Raw genomic sequence first — 14,115 nt, 5'->3', positions numbered from 1 at the left:
TAGCTTTTCTGTGAAATTCGGAGGTTGGATATTAGCTTCATAGAGGATGTAAATAGGTTTTAACTTACATATATTATGTTCTTGGTCTCCTTTTATGGGGTTCTATAGTCAGATATTGTATGACTATATAGCAGATTGTATACTGCTGCCATGAGTAAGCAAGATCTTGCCTAATAGTAAAAAGACTGGACATTTTGAAATTTCTGTACGTCTAATGAGCCATGTGCCCAGCTCACCTGTACAATGCTGTATCTGTATTTTTTTTTTCATAGAATGAAGGTGAAATAACTTGAGAAGGAAAAAACTTAAAAAAACAAAACAGCACGCAAAAGACATGAGTCACCACTGGTCCTTTAATCTAGTTAGAGTCTTACCCTCCAGGCAATTCCCTAGAAAAATTGTGTTTATCAAGCGTGCAGGTGAGGTGTACCGTGATTGCCAGTGCAGGTGGGAGGCTCCCACTTCTCTGACTGATAAGAGCTATGTAAGATGCTTGTTTTGGATACAGGTGCAGAGCCCAACCCTAGAGTAAATGACTCAAAATCTTGAGAATGAGACTTGGGAGAAATAGTTATTAAAAAAAAAAAAAATCCAAGATGGTTCTGACACGAAGCCAAGCATGGCAAGCACTGGTTTTGGTGGCTGAATTGTAGTCCAGAAGCATCAGAACAGGGTGAAGGGAACAAAATAAAATGCCAGAAACACGTTTAATTGCCTTAACCGAATAACAGCAGGAATCGCGGAAACAGAGGCTCGCAGTTCTGTTTACTGACGTAGCATTGCAGTGGTCTCTCAGTATGAACCAGTAATGTAGCCCACCAAAACAGCTGTGGTGGTGATGGGCTGAACTGATTGTTTTCAGAGGAGAGATCTGCCTCCCTTATTCTGTCTTCCTGGGAGACAACTAGCCTACCTTCTGATTTAATATGTCAGTTATTATTTATAGTGGTAGAGTCAAGTCCTAGTGGTAGTAGAGAGATAGTTTTTGTAGCGGCTATCATTTGTGAGTTTTCTCTGCACACCATCTTGGTTACCCTAAATAAAACCTCTTCTTATCTACATATGAAATGCCACCTATTGGTGGACACACTCTCGTGGGGGGTTCTCTCCATGCCCAGGTCTCACATCCTGCTTGGCAGTTTGGAGTGAGATAGTTGAAAACCATGGCATCAAAAGTGCTAGCTAGCATCCTTTATCCTGAAACAGGCTGGATGGCTACATCTGTTATCACCAGAGGCCTGGCATGTCTTGGAGAGAAGGGCAGCGTTGTTGAGCAAGCCCTCAGAGGCCACAACAGTGGCAAAGGTTACAGAGAGACAGACCTTTGAATCACAACAACTTAAGACATTTCTTCAAAGTCAACATCTTTTCAAAAATGGGGCAACCTCCAGGGCGTCTGGGAGCCCGCTGAGGAACATCTTAGGTGGAACTCAGCTATCATGAAGCTTGGCTTATCGGTGTTATGCTGACTACGGGGGTCTGGAACAGGTACGTGTGTGGACAAGGATGGCTGTCGCAGGCTTGGAAAGCTCCTCCTCTGTACCCAGACTACTGAAAGCTTTGCTCTTGCCCTCTGACCTCTAATGGGAACTCACATACCTTACCTTGAGCTAGGCCATTGGGAGCAATTGGGTGCGATTTGATAGCCTTTTTGCTTTTAAGAAGCAGCCTCACCTTTGACACTGGTTCTTTGAGCCAGGATTTAGTCATATAACCACAGATACCCAGGGTCCACTTAGGGCACTCAGCTCATCTGGCGACCTCATAGAAAGCAAAAGAAACAACGACCTGTGTGATTTTAACCCTAAACATTAAACACTAGGGCTGGGTAAGACTCTCGGGCCATAGTCTGTCTCTCCTGCTCTTTCATTTCCCCAAGGAGTGATTGCCTGAGATCATGGGATATCACAGTGGAGCCTGCCTGTCTCAGTGTGATGCGGCTCAGGTTATACACCCCACCGCTGTTTCCCACCAAAGGTCTGCTCCTCTTAACTATTCCTCAAGGGAAAGAATATACTGTCTTGGGAGACAGGGAGGCCAGAGCTGAGCTCATAGAGCGTCACTCTGCTACTTCACAGTATCAGGCACAACACTGCGGTAGCTCTGTGGAAAGGAAGCTGTAAGCTGACACATAGCTGAGGGTCTCCATCAGCTGTGGCTGAGGTTACAAACGAACACACTAAACGCTGTCTGGGTGACTACCTGGTTACTCCCTCTGTGCGCATGTGTGTGTACAGGGATGCATGAGCAAAGGCTACATCAGGCGTACATCAGGAGGACGTCCGGTGTCCTGCTCTGATTTATTTCCTTCAGAAAGCCTCCCTCACTGAACGTAGAGCTAGACAGGCAGCCAGCAAACCCCAGAAATCCTCCTGTATGCATCCCACAGAGCACTTGGGCTGTAGGGTACAGCAAGGGGTCCTGGGGATTGGAACTCAGTTCCTCAGGTTTGTGTAAGCAGTTGCTGTTACCTGCTGAGACATCCACCCGGTGGAAGTTTGTCCTCTTCAATGACATGAAACAGTAAGCACACATTGGTAGTTTTCTCCTCACCTCTCATCCCATCCACCCTACCTCCTCATCTTCCTCTGTTTTCTCCCGAATCTCCCAAATCAAGGCTGCAGGAGTTCATTGACTGAAGAATGAGACCACTTACTTTACAAGGCTCACCCACACAGCACTCACTCAGGATGCTTTCTTCCCTACCGCCTGACGTGGACAGCGCTTGTTTGGAAGGCACACTTCCGCAGGGCACTGCATTTGTAGTCACAAGCACCAGAGGTTACCAAGTGCCTGCTTATCCTGTGTCAAAATTCTTCTCGAGACTGCTCACCACTTCAAGAAATTTTCCTTTCTTTCCTGGAATTTTCCACAGGGTACCATGCCCCGAAGGTGAATTTTTTCTGGGGAAAATAAATATCCCATTTATAGATTAAAAAAAAAAAAAAAAAAGTCACGTGTGCCATTTTTAGGAAGAAAAACTCTCCGACCGGAAGATCCAACTTCTCAACATCTAATTGGCCCCCGAGAATGTGATCCTCTAGGCTAAGAAGAGACTTCCAGAAATGAACATGAGAAAAGGGGAGTTTGGAGCAGTGGTGAGAACAGAAGTTCTTTAGAGAAAGAAAAGAGTGAGCATGCAGATGAAGGGGGCTGCCTTAGGGCAGACACCCCCACACTTCTGCTCATTTTTTTCCATTCATTAATTGCTACCCGGGCTCCTGGGTCAACTGTTAGTCCGGCTGCATGGCCTAGAGCATTGCTTCTCGACCTTCCTGGCACTGCAACCCTTTAATGCCGTTCTTCATGTTGAGGTAACTCCCAACCATAACATTATTTGGTTGCTACTTCGTAATTGTAATTTTGCTACCGTTATGAACTGTAATGTAAATATCTGTGTTTTCCGATGGTCTTAGGCCATCCCTGTGAAAGGGTCATCTGACTCTCAGGAGTCACCGTCCACAGTTGAGAGCCACTGGCCTAGAGCAAGAGACATCTTCCCCCTGCGGCTGATGCGGTGACCCACACATTTGCTTTAAGAAGCAAAGATGTGACTAAATCTCTGGCATGATGAATGGCTTCCCCGGCAACAGAAGTACTGAGGGAAGTTGGGGCGAGCAGAAAGTGTGTCTGTTGGGGTAAGGAGAAGGCATGCAGGGCATTTATTCTGGATGCAGCTGTGATTAAGAGCAAGGGTCAGCAGAAAGCCAAGGCTGGCCTGACCTGCTGTCTGAGGAACAGCGGGCTAACTGAGGGTGCCTCAGAGCATGCAGTTTGCAGAGGATGTAATGGAATTCACACCTGCGGGTGGCAGGGTGGCATTGATGAGCTGAGTTAAATCCCTAAGACCCATAAAGGAAGGAAAAAAACTGCAAGTTGTCCTCTGACCTGCACTTGAATGTACATATACACATCTCCATACCCACCCTCTCTCTCTCTCTCTCTCTCTCTCTCTCTCTGATTATCATACATATACATATGTGCTTTTATCAGGGATCCCAACCTTATTTTCGTGTGTTAGGAACTTGAACTTTGATTGTGGGCAGGTAATTCACTCTGAGGCCTAACTTCCCATTATCTTACTGCTTGGTCCACTGTTCCTCCTCTAGCTGTGATATCTAGCACTTTGTGGTTTGTGGGGGTACTCTTTTTTAGTGCTGAACAAGAAGACAGGAGATTGTACTGGATGTACTCTTCAGAAAAACTAAGAAAAAGCATCCTGGTGATCTAATGGAACTGGGGAACTGCACCCCATTTCTAGTAATTCCTGGCAAGTGTGTTCTAGCAGAAGCAGCTTGCATCCCCTTTGTGGAGTGTTCGTGGAACCGGAGATGCAGATTTTGAGCAGAAGTCACAATCTTCCTGTCTTCCTGACAGAAATATCTGTCAGGGACATGTTGAATCACTTTGAATGTCTGATAAGGGATGGGAAAAGGGGAAATGGCATTTTATGTTAATTTTATTCATTCCATAAACTCATGCCAAGTACACATTATAAGCCTGTGTGCATGGCCTGTGGAAACCCCACACGGCTTTGGTCGTATGAAAGTTGCAGTGTTGTGTAGGAGAATGAGATGTAATTTAAAAATCTACTTTACAAGACCCACTGAAATAAGACTTGGAGAGGGGTTAGAGTCACCTCTATTGGCTTACTTTAGAAACACTTCACACAGGGAGATAAGAACTTGAAAGTTCAGTGAGGGACTGGGGAAAGGGCATTCCAGGCTATGGCACTAACATGAATAAAGGATGATAAGTGGGAAATTTGGGCTACTTCTAGGGCCATGTTTCCAAAGCATACAAACAGGGTGATCTCAGAGAAGCAACCAGAAGGGGAAGATGTATTTGCTTTTGTTTAGTTCTTTTGGTCACTTTAATTTTAATTGAATTTTCCTTAAGGTGCTTACTAGACAATTTTACTCAGTACTTATTTATGGAACAAAGAATAAAAAATAAAATAAAATAAAATAAAATAAAATAAAATAAAATAAAATAAAATAAAATGCTTAGTAGGATGATGCCAGTATTTAGAAACTCAAGGTAGGGGTCCTACAGGTCAGGGGCCCAAAGCTATATGGAAGTGATACATTCCTGAAATAAAATAAACCTTGGATTTAATTATTTTATTAATAGCAAGAGATCGGTTGTTGCTGTAAGAAGAGGTGGTAATTGTGGTAGGGATCTCAGACGAGAATGCCTTCAAGACCACTTTGTAAAAACACCCAGGATGGCAGAAAGGTGATTTCTTTTCTTTTCTTTTCTTTTCTTTTCTTTTCTTTTCTTTTCTTTTCTTTTCTTTTCTTTTCTTTTTTCTTTTCTTTTTCTTTTTCTTTTTCTTTTTCTTTTTTAATACAATAAAACATATGTTGGCCACCTGTTTAAGACTAACCTGGCTCCATTACAGACTCTGACCTTAGGCCCAGTCAGCCAACTATTTCATATCTCAGCTTCTTCCTCAGAAAATCATGGCAATGCTGCTGAGTCACCGAGACAGACACACAGTGGGTGTGAGGCCACTGGAGCTGACCTCAGGCTTAGGCTAGTACCCCATACAGACCTGCTCTCCTCATGTCAGGATCCGCTATCCTCCTCACAGGGTTGTCTGAGAGATAAATGAGGCCATGCAGCAGCAAGAGCACCATAAAAGCATTGAGAACTAGTTCTGCTTTTGGAATACTTACCACACTCAGACATGGAATACTCAAAGAAAACACAAGTTTACCTGTCTAAGCACATATATTTACCTCCAAGTTTATTTTCAGGGCAACATTCAGGCAAAGGTAGGATAGTGAACACTAATGAAAGACTGGAAGGAAAAAGAGTTTTTCTGGAGAATTTATGGAGCATAAAAAGCACAAGACAAAAGGGCTGTGCCAGGTCTACCTGAAGACGTATCTCTGAAATCTAGGGGTTGGAGGACTCCTTGGGAATCACCCCAGACCCCAGCAGTGGTGAGTGTCATTGGCTCAGGGCAAGGCAGTCTCCTAAGGATATCTAGTCTTCCTTCAGGCAGGTTATACCTTTGGAAGTTTTGCTTTGTTAGAGTTGAGGTCTTCTCTCTTTTGCTTCAGCAGTGGAGCTCTTGAAATTCCCTTTGCACAGACAGTCTACACCCCAGAACCCAGATGTGTTTCCATCCCCCAGTATGCTACATGAGCCTCTCAGCACTCCCAGGAAATGCCAAGGTCAAACAGGATGAATTGTTAGGAGACACGTGGGCTATCACTGCTAACTTTCCCCCAAAACATTTCCTCTCTACTACTGAATCTTTCAGTGACCACGGCTCCCGTTAACTCATTCTTTGGAACCGTAACTTCCCTGGTTTGCTTACCGTTCACTTGACTTTTCATCAGTGACATGGGAAATGCATTATTGTCTCTTCCCATTTAATTATTCCTTATGTATTTCTCTTTAAACTTCTTCCTTGGTTTTACTCCCATGAGATCATACTCATAACATGTATCTCAAATAGACTTCTCCTTATAGTCACAGAAACCAAGGAGATGAAGGCTTTCTCAGATGCGTTTTCTATACCCAATTTAGAAATGCTCTATTTGTTTTCATTTGGATTCTGACTGGGCCCTTCTTGTTCCTTTGTCAGGTTCTGCCTGGTCTATAGGTCTGTGAATGTATATATGTATATATACATGTGTGTGTCCTGTGTTCTTATTGTCCTAAGGTTTAGGAAGTATTAAAGTTATTATTGCTCACCTTCAACTCACAGAATTTGTGTTTAAGCCTTGGCTTATTCCTCTTCTTACTATTCTTATTCACAGTTGAAGGATGGAAAAGCATCAATATTCCCTAACTTACTGTTACTCAAAAATTTTTTGAGTATCATTTGCTGCCACCAACCCAGAGTAGAAGACACTAAGCCCATCAGACAAAGGGTCTGGAGACTGTGGTTCACTTTTCTTGCTTCCTTTATGCCACTTATTAAAAAAAGAACCTCCAGATAGGGATGTCCGAGGACCAAGTACAGGACCTGTGGTGAGAGGGCCTGGCTCATGGTAGCTGCTGCAACAGTGTGAGATGAGGACATCAGGGTAGAATTAGAATTCATCACGACCTCTCAAATGACAGAAGCTGATTTAACTATGTAGGATTACTCTTGAGGAAAAAAAAATGAGTTCTCTGACAAAAGAATGGCCAGAATCTGTTATTCAACAAGAGAAACTGCTACTAATTCTCAAAATAAATATCAAAGTATCAAAAGAGGTATCATGCAGCAAATATTAAAATTAGAAAGTATCCCACATTTAGGAAGGTAGAGACGCATTACAGGCAAAGTCCCTTAGATGTTTCTCACAGTTCAGTGTCTCCGCATTATAATTATCTAATCTCAGCAAGACCAAATGCATCAAAACCTCAGATTTCCCATGTACAGTCTAAACGTGTTGAAGACATGGTATCTAAGATCCTATGCAGGTATGAAATTTAGCACAAGGCATTTCAACTCACTGTAAAACTGCTGCATCAAATAACAGCAGCATAGCAGCAGCAGCAGCCGCCGCCGCCACCACAATGCAACCCCACTACTTTTAGTTAAGAATTGCAAAGAACATGAGAAATGCCAGGGAAACTGTTCTCAACACTAGTCACCAGGCATTGGGGAGGGAATTATTGTGTGAGTAGAGGTGTGAAGGTCTAGGGAGTGTAGGAATAGCCTCTTATCCTTTCTACTGAAGGCAGAGCCAGAGCAAAGGGACTTGAAGTGAATGCGGCCTTCCCAGCTACCAGAGACATGGAGTCCACAACATCACCAGAGAGCTCGAGAAATCAGGTCTTTATGAACAGGCAGGGCAAGGGGCTTTAGCATTCTTCCTCTTCCACCCCCAACCCCCACCCCATTGGCTCTCCAGCACATGCCTGTAGTAGGTATATCATGTACTTCCTGTTTCTGTGTGCCTTGCAGGCCTGCTTCTACTTCCTCTCCTTTTCACTTAATGTTACAAGGCTGATTGGAAGATGGACTCAGAGCCAATTTGGCAGGCAGGATTCTTTCTTGCTCAGTGATGTCAGGAGCACTTAAGTGAAACCACACGTGGTGGTGCAGAGCTTTACAATACATCACATGAGCTCTTTCCATGGCAATTATGTTGAGCTACTCTTGCTGTTGTCCCATTGCTAAGATGGAAAAGCTGATGCACAGAGAGATAAGGGTAAACTCATAGCATCAAACTGCAGAAGGTTCCGGTTCTTATATATTCTTAGATACTGTTATAAAGGACCTCCAAGTCATCAAATGCCAGTGAGCAGATAGGAGAGACAAACACTGAAGGATCGTGAAGCAGGGAAAAGCAGCACACACAACAGAGAACTTTGCTGTGTGTAGGTGAGAGCTCCAAGAGCATACACTAGATGCCTTCAACATCTGGAGTCACTGGAATGATTGTGAAGGAGGAGACGTTGGGGTCCATCTGTACTCAGCCTGTGGACTGCTCGCAATAGCAGTACGTCTAATGCATCCTTTGTGGAAAAAAAACAAGCCAGGGCTCAAAGAAGAATGTGATGTAGGCATAGCCCCAGAGACCTTGGTTCCTGAGCTAGCAATATCATGAGTTTGCCACGAGTGGTGGTTTGAAAAGGTATGTCCCCCATACAGTCACATGTTTCAATGCTTGGCCTGTAGAAAGTGGAAATATTAGGTGGTGTGGCCTCGTTGGAGTACGTATGTGTCACTGTGTGGGGCAGGCTTTGAGGTCTCCTATGCTCAAGCTACACCCAGTGTGGCACACAGTCTCCTGCTGCTGCCTGCGGATCAAGATGTAGAACTCTCAGTTCCTCCTCCAGCACCATGTCTGCCTGCATGCTGTCATGCTCCCTGCCATAACAATAACAGACTAAACCTCTGACACTGTAAGCCAGCCCCAGTTAAAAAAATTTTTTTTGAGAGTTGCCATGATCATGGTGTTTCTTCACAGCAATAAAACCATAACCAAGATAAGCATGGAACCCTGAGTCCCAGCTCAGGGCTCAGTTTCCTTCTTCGTTCTGAGACAAGTCTTTAGGTGTTGGGCACAGGAACTGTGGTCATCTCGTAAGATGGCTTCTTTATGCTTCACTGTGAACATGTAGACACAAGGGCAGACTCTGGGCAGAGAGTGTAGGTGTCCCACAACCAGAATTAGCAGACCACACACATCACTACCGGGGAGAGCTGTGGGAATTCAGCTAACGTACATTGCAGAAATGTATGAGTAACACAATGTCTTAAAAACAATGTCATGAGGAAAGAGAAGTTGGTTTTGCTACCACTGTGGTCTCACAAAGATGCACTATAAATGAATTGGGTTATGGGGCAAACTCGAATTAAGGAAGATGAACTAGATTTGCTAATAAACTGCCTTTAAAACAGATTGTTTTGCATTATCTAGACAAGACTGATATAATCACAAGGGAAAGAGAGACTCAGAAGAGAGAGCAGAGCTATGATACAAGGATTGGCTTGACACAGTTTGCTTTGATGTCAGGAGACAGCCAGGATTTAAGGACTATGAGAACAAAAACAAGGAAACTAATTTTTCCCTTTAGTCTGTGGAAAGGAATGCAAACATCTGACACCTTGAACTTATCTCTTCATGATCCCTGTCAGACTTCCACAGAACTGTACAATTAAAACAAATTATGTTTGCTATAATTTGTCAAAGCAACAATAAAAATGAATATAAACCCCTGAAAGGTGTGTGAGGAAAGCTGCCTGAGGTAGGGCAGCTTCAGTTCCCCAGACCAGAGGCCCTCCTCTCACTGTGTGTGATTTCTATTTACAAAACTGCCTCAAGCGCAACGGCAGTTGCTAGAGCTCCAGCCATTGCATCTACAGTCTGAGAAGAGAAGATCTCCCTTTCCAGAGAGTTTCTAAAAGCCACACACAAACATTTAATGCTTTCTTACTGCCAGGAATTGGTCCCTCAGGAACATCAAGCTGAGGAAAGGCCAGGAATGGAGTGTTTTACTTGACTCCTTTTGCGTGTAGCCAAACTCTGGGAGGTTACTGAATAGAGGAGAACAGATTTGGGGCAGCAATGAGCACTTCCTGTGCAATGATGACAAGTTTTTTTCCTTCTGTCCAATCAGAACTGTAAGGATTTGAGCTCTGGAGGTCTAGCGTTCTTGTGGATAGGTGCCAAGTGTAGGTCTCGTCCTGGTCCTTTCTGGCTGATACCAGCCTCAGCATTGCTGTCAGCTTAGGACAATGGTGCCTTTGGTCACTCTCTCCCTTCAGAGAGAAGCTGCCCATTCTGTTTAGGTGGGCAGACTTGATATAATCACCCCACTCCTCTCCAAATGAGGCAAATGGATGGCAGGAAGGAGTTGGAGACAGAGAACAGGAAGGAGAAACAGCTTGCTTTCAGCCACAGATGGCAAACAGCAAATCGGCAGCAGCTGTAGGGTGCTTGCTTGAGAGTTGGCTGCCTGATCTCACCTGTCCGTAGCTCCCCAGGCCTCTGTGTAGAATGAGTCAACTGATCATGCAACCGGGATTTGTTTTCTCACTTGTTAAACACTGAGGTAGTTTAGAGTCTCGTCTCCATAGTATTGATGGGAAGCACAGAGGTGAGGGAGGTTGGGAGAAGACAGAGATGAAGAAGGGTAGCTACAAGGTGACTTGGAGGCAAAAGGTTATTGTGTGAATTCAAATACTGGGTTCTGTTTTCCCCATCTCTGGTTGCAATCCTTGTTCTGAGAATCTCCTGTCTCAATGTTGTATAAAAACTGCTCCCCAATTGTTCCCTGATATGCCAATAAAGCAGCTTACAGTCAGTCGCTGAGCAGGGGAGAGAATAGGGCTGGACTTCCTGCCAGCCAAGGGAGGAGGAGTGAGAAGAAGTAGGAGATTCAGCCATGAGCAGATGCCTAAGAGATATCAGGAGAGAGGAGCTGGAGCAGGAAAGCTACAAAGTGCAAGTATTCTGGGGTGCACACTGGGAGGAAGCCAAATTAACTTAGATGGTTAAGAATAGCATGTTAGCTGCTCAGTTATTGTGTTGTGAAGTATATTGTTAAACAAGAATAATAGATGCTCAATTATTTGTGTCATAGCTGGGTTAGGAGAGAAACTGAGAAACAAACACAGTTTTATAAAAATAACTGTAACAGCAGCTGCTGTCATGTATAGCATTAGGGTTAGTATGTAGGTATTTAAAATCTTAAATATCTCCAACCTCTGCTCCCCTTCGACAACATCCCTGTGGTATCTCCCAGATAGAAACGTTGGAATCATCTTTACTGTCCCTCCCACTGGTTTCTTTCATATTTTCCACCATGTCCTCGTTGTCAGATGCTATGATTATGCCATTCTGAGACTGGGTCTCACTACAGAGCCCTGGCTGTCCTGAACTCACTCTGTACACCAGGCTGGCCTCAAACTCACAGACGTCTGCCTGCCTCTGCTTCCCTAGTGCTGACATTAAAGGTGCCTGATGCCATCTCCAGCCCAGTTTTGAACTTTAACCTGCCTCTAGTTCATGGAATTTCCTTCCTTTACCACAGTATTCATGGCATGTGTGCCTTCAATCTTGAGGGCCAATGATACTTTAGCCACAAAACATTCATACCTTTTCTAGTGTACCCATCAACCAATAATGAGGCAAACGAGATGAAAGCTGGAGGCCCCTTTGGGGGCATATTTCGAAGCACTGCTTAAGCATGTCTCCCGCAGCATTCCACACCCATGTCCTGGTGTGTAGCTTGTGTGAAATTTGCAGTGAGTGTGAATTTTCCTACCTTCTGTCTCTCTGAATATAAATCTTATATATTTACTTGTACTTGTATTATATATAAATATATTTATACATTATATATAAATTATACATTATACATATATGTATTTATTTGAGATAGGGCCTCACTATGCAGCATGCTGGGGTTTGTAATCCTCCTGCCTCAGCCTCCTGAGTGCTGAGACAGACTGAAGTCTTCAAGGGCTAGGCTATATTGAATTCATCTGCATTTCTCTGCCCTCTCCTCCCACCCATATCCTGTACATGTTATTCATCCAGGAAGCAAACAATAAATGAACTAAATGTTACAGGGAATCACACAGGATGAATTTAGCAAACGTCATTGTCTTCCTTTGCCTAGAGCATACTTGGATTTGGAATATTAAGGTGGCACCTCCCCTGGCCGTTGTAACAGAGAACTTTTTGATAAGAAGAATGCTTAGTTATAAAAAAGGGAGAGGGCCAGCATTTCACATCCAGGACCAACATTTCTAAAAGCAATCTGATAGGCCCTGCAGGTAGTGTTAACTGACTAGCTCAGATAAATTTCAACTGCCTGAGCTAAAAAATTGGTGCTAGAGGCGATGTCTTGCTTGTCTCATTAGAAAGCCATTCTCTCTCTAAGATGTATTTCAAGAAGAAAGGCAAGAGAGCAATGAGACGAGAAGAAAAGACAGCTGTCAGGTAATCACTGTGGGGGAACTGTCCAGAGATGAGGCTGTAGCCAGAGAGAGACTGGCCACCTCCCCTGCAGTCTCTTTATTAACTCGGCACTCCTGGTGCAGAGCTTCAAACTTCCTGTCCCATTAGGAGCCTCACAAAGGAAGGAGCATGACCTTTCTTTTGCCTACACTGAGCCTCCAAAGGGCTCTCTGATCTGTTCAGCTGCAGCTAGCTGAGCAGGGTGAAACCCAGCTCCCTCTTACAGCTCGGCGGAGGAGGAGCAGACAGGTGACCCCGCCCTCAGGAATGCCTTGCTTAAATTAGCATCACAGGCAAATCTTAGCAGCTAGTTCTGCTGCACGTGTTGGACAGGGGCAGAGAGGGAGATAGAAGCATCAAGGAAGTTAAGCTGTTATACTATGGACAAAGATGAAGAAAAAGCAAAAGCACAAAAAACAAAACAAAAAAACCCGTGCAGGAGATAACCCCAAACTCGTAGAGTGAAGACTCTCCCAAGCCTTGCTGCCTTGCTGGCAAGGAGTCTGAAAGGCAAAGCTGCAGTGTGGTAACACCCGCTCACATGGACAGAGCATGATTGGGCTTCTAACTGTAGAAAGAATACAGTCCAGAGCTGTCTGACTGTTGGACAAATCAATTCCTTCCTTTCTGGAATGGCAGCAAACTAAAATATGAGCCTTAGCCTAAAAGAGAATTGAGTTTATTTACTCTGGGTACAGGCCACTTGTAACTTTCCCTTTGAAGACATTGACAAGCAGAAGACAAATCTAATTTGAAACTGTGACTTAAGCTCTAGCCCAGGAAGAAATGAAGAACATGGAGGGACAGATGTCTGGGTCCCTCCTCAAGACCAGGATTTGCTGAGAAAAATTATCTTGACAGCAGCTCTCTGGCCAGAGAGAGGAGTGCATGTCATTCACATGCAAACCACAAAGGGGAAATCACAAAGGCAATATGGAAAGGAGGGTCCCTCAGAGACACTTGGGAGAACTTTTCATCCCCTCTCTAGAGAATAAAAGTTCTCCAGATGAGGAAAGAGAAAAGAGCCTGCCACGGACCCTTTAGAAATATTGTCATATGAAATCAAGTTTCACATCCAGGACACAGAAGGCGCTCGTTTGGACCCTTGCTGGTGAGCCTGTCATCGTCACCAGCATCCAGCCATTTCCTACATGTGGGAACTCAGAGAGCCATCTCCTTCGCAGAGGCAGGTGCACTCAGGTGGGTTGGCATCCAGGCTTCTTTGTGTCCTGTTCTCAAGCACTGGGCCCTCCACTTGGGAGGACACACATGACTCATGCATCTGTCTGTAAACACACACTCACACACCTTATGCATTCGCACAAACATCATGCACACACATATACACTATGCACACAGCCACTCACATACTCACACAAACATCATACACACATTCATACACTCTCACAATGCACACGTGTGCACACACACACATGGACACTTAGGACAAAAGCCCCACGTGAGGGACTACTGGGAACCCACTAACTAATATTACCATGACATTAAGCAGAGACAAGTGTCCCCCTTACCTTGATTCATCCGGCCTTAGCCTCTTTTTCAAGCCTGCTTCCGTTAGGTAGCAGTTGTTCAAACCCCAATTTTAATTTCCATTATAGATTTACCCCCTAGGACTCATCACTCCGGGGAACATACGGCTCCAGCTAAAAGGATTCTGGGCATCATCCTGAAG

The sequence above is a fragment of the Psammomys obesus genome, unplaced genomic scaffold, assembly GCF_907164565.1.
Source record: "Psammomys obesus unplaced genomic scaffold, mPsaObe1.curated_primary_1811, whole genome shotgun sequence".
NCBI classification, from domain to species: domain Eukaryota; kingdom Metazoa; phylum Chordata; class Mammalia; order Rodentia; family Muridae; genus Psammomys; species Psammomys obesus.
This window is presented reverse-complemented; position numbering follows the sequence as displayed.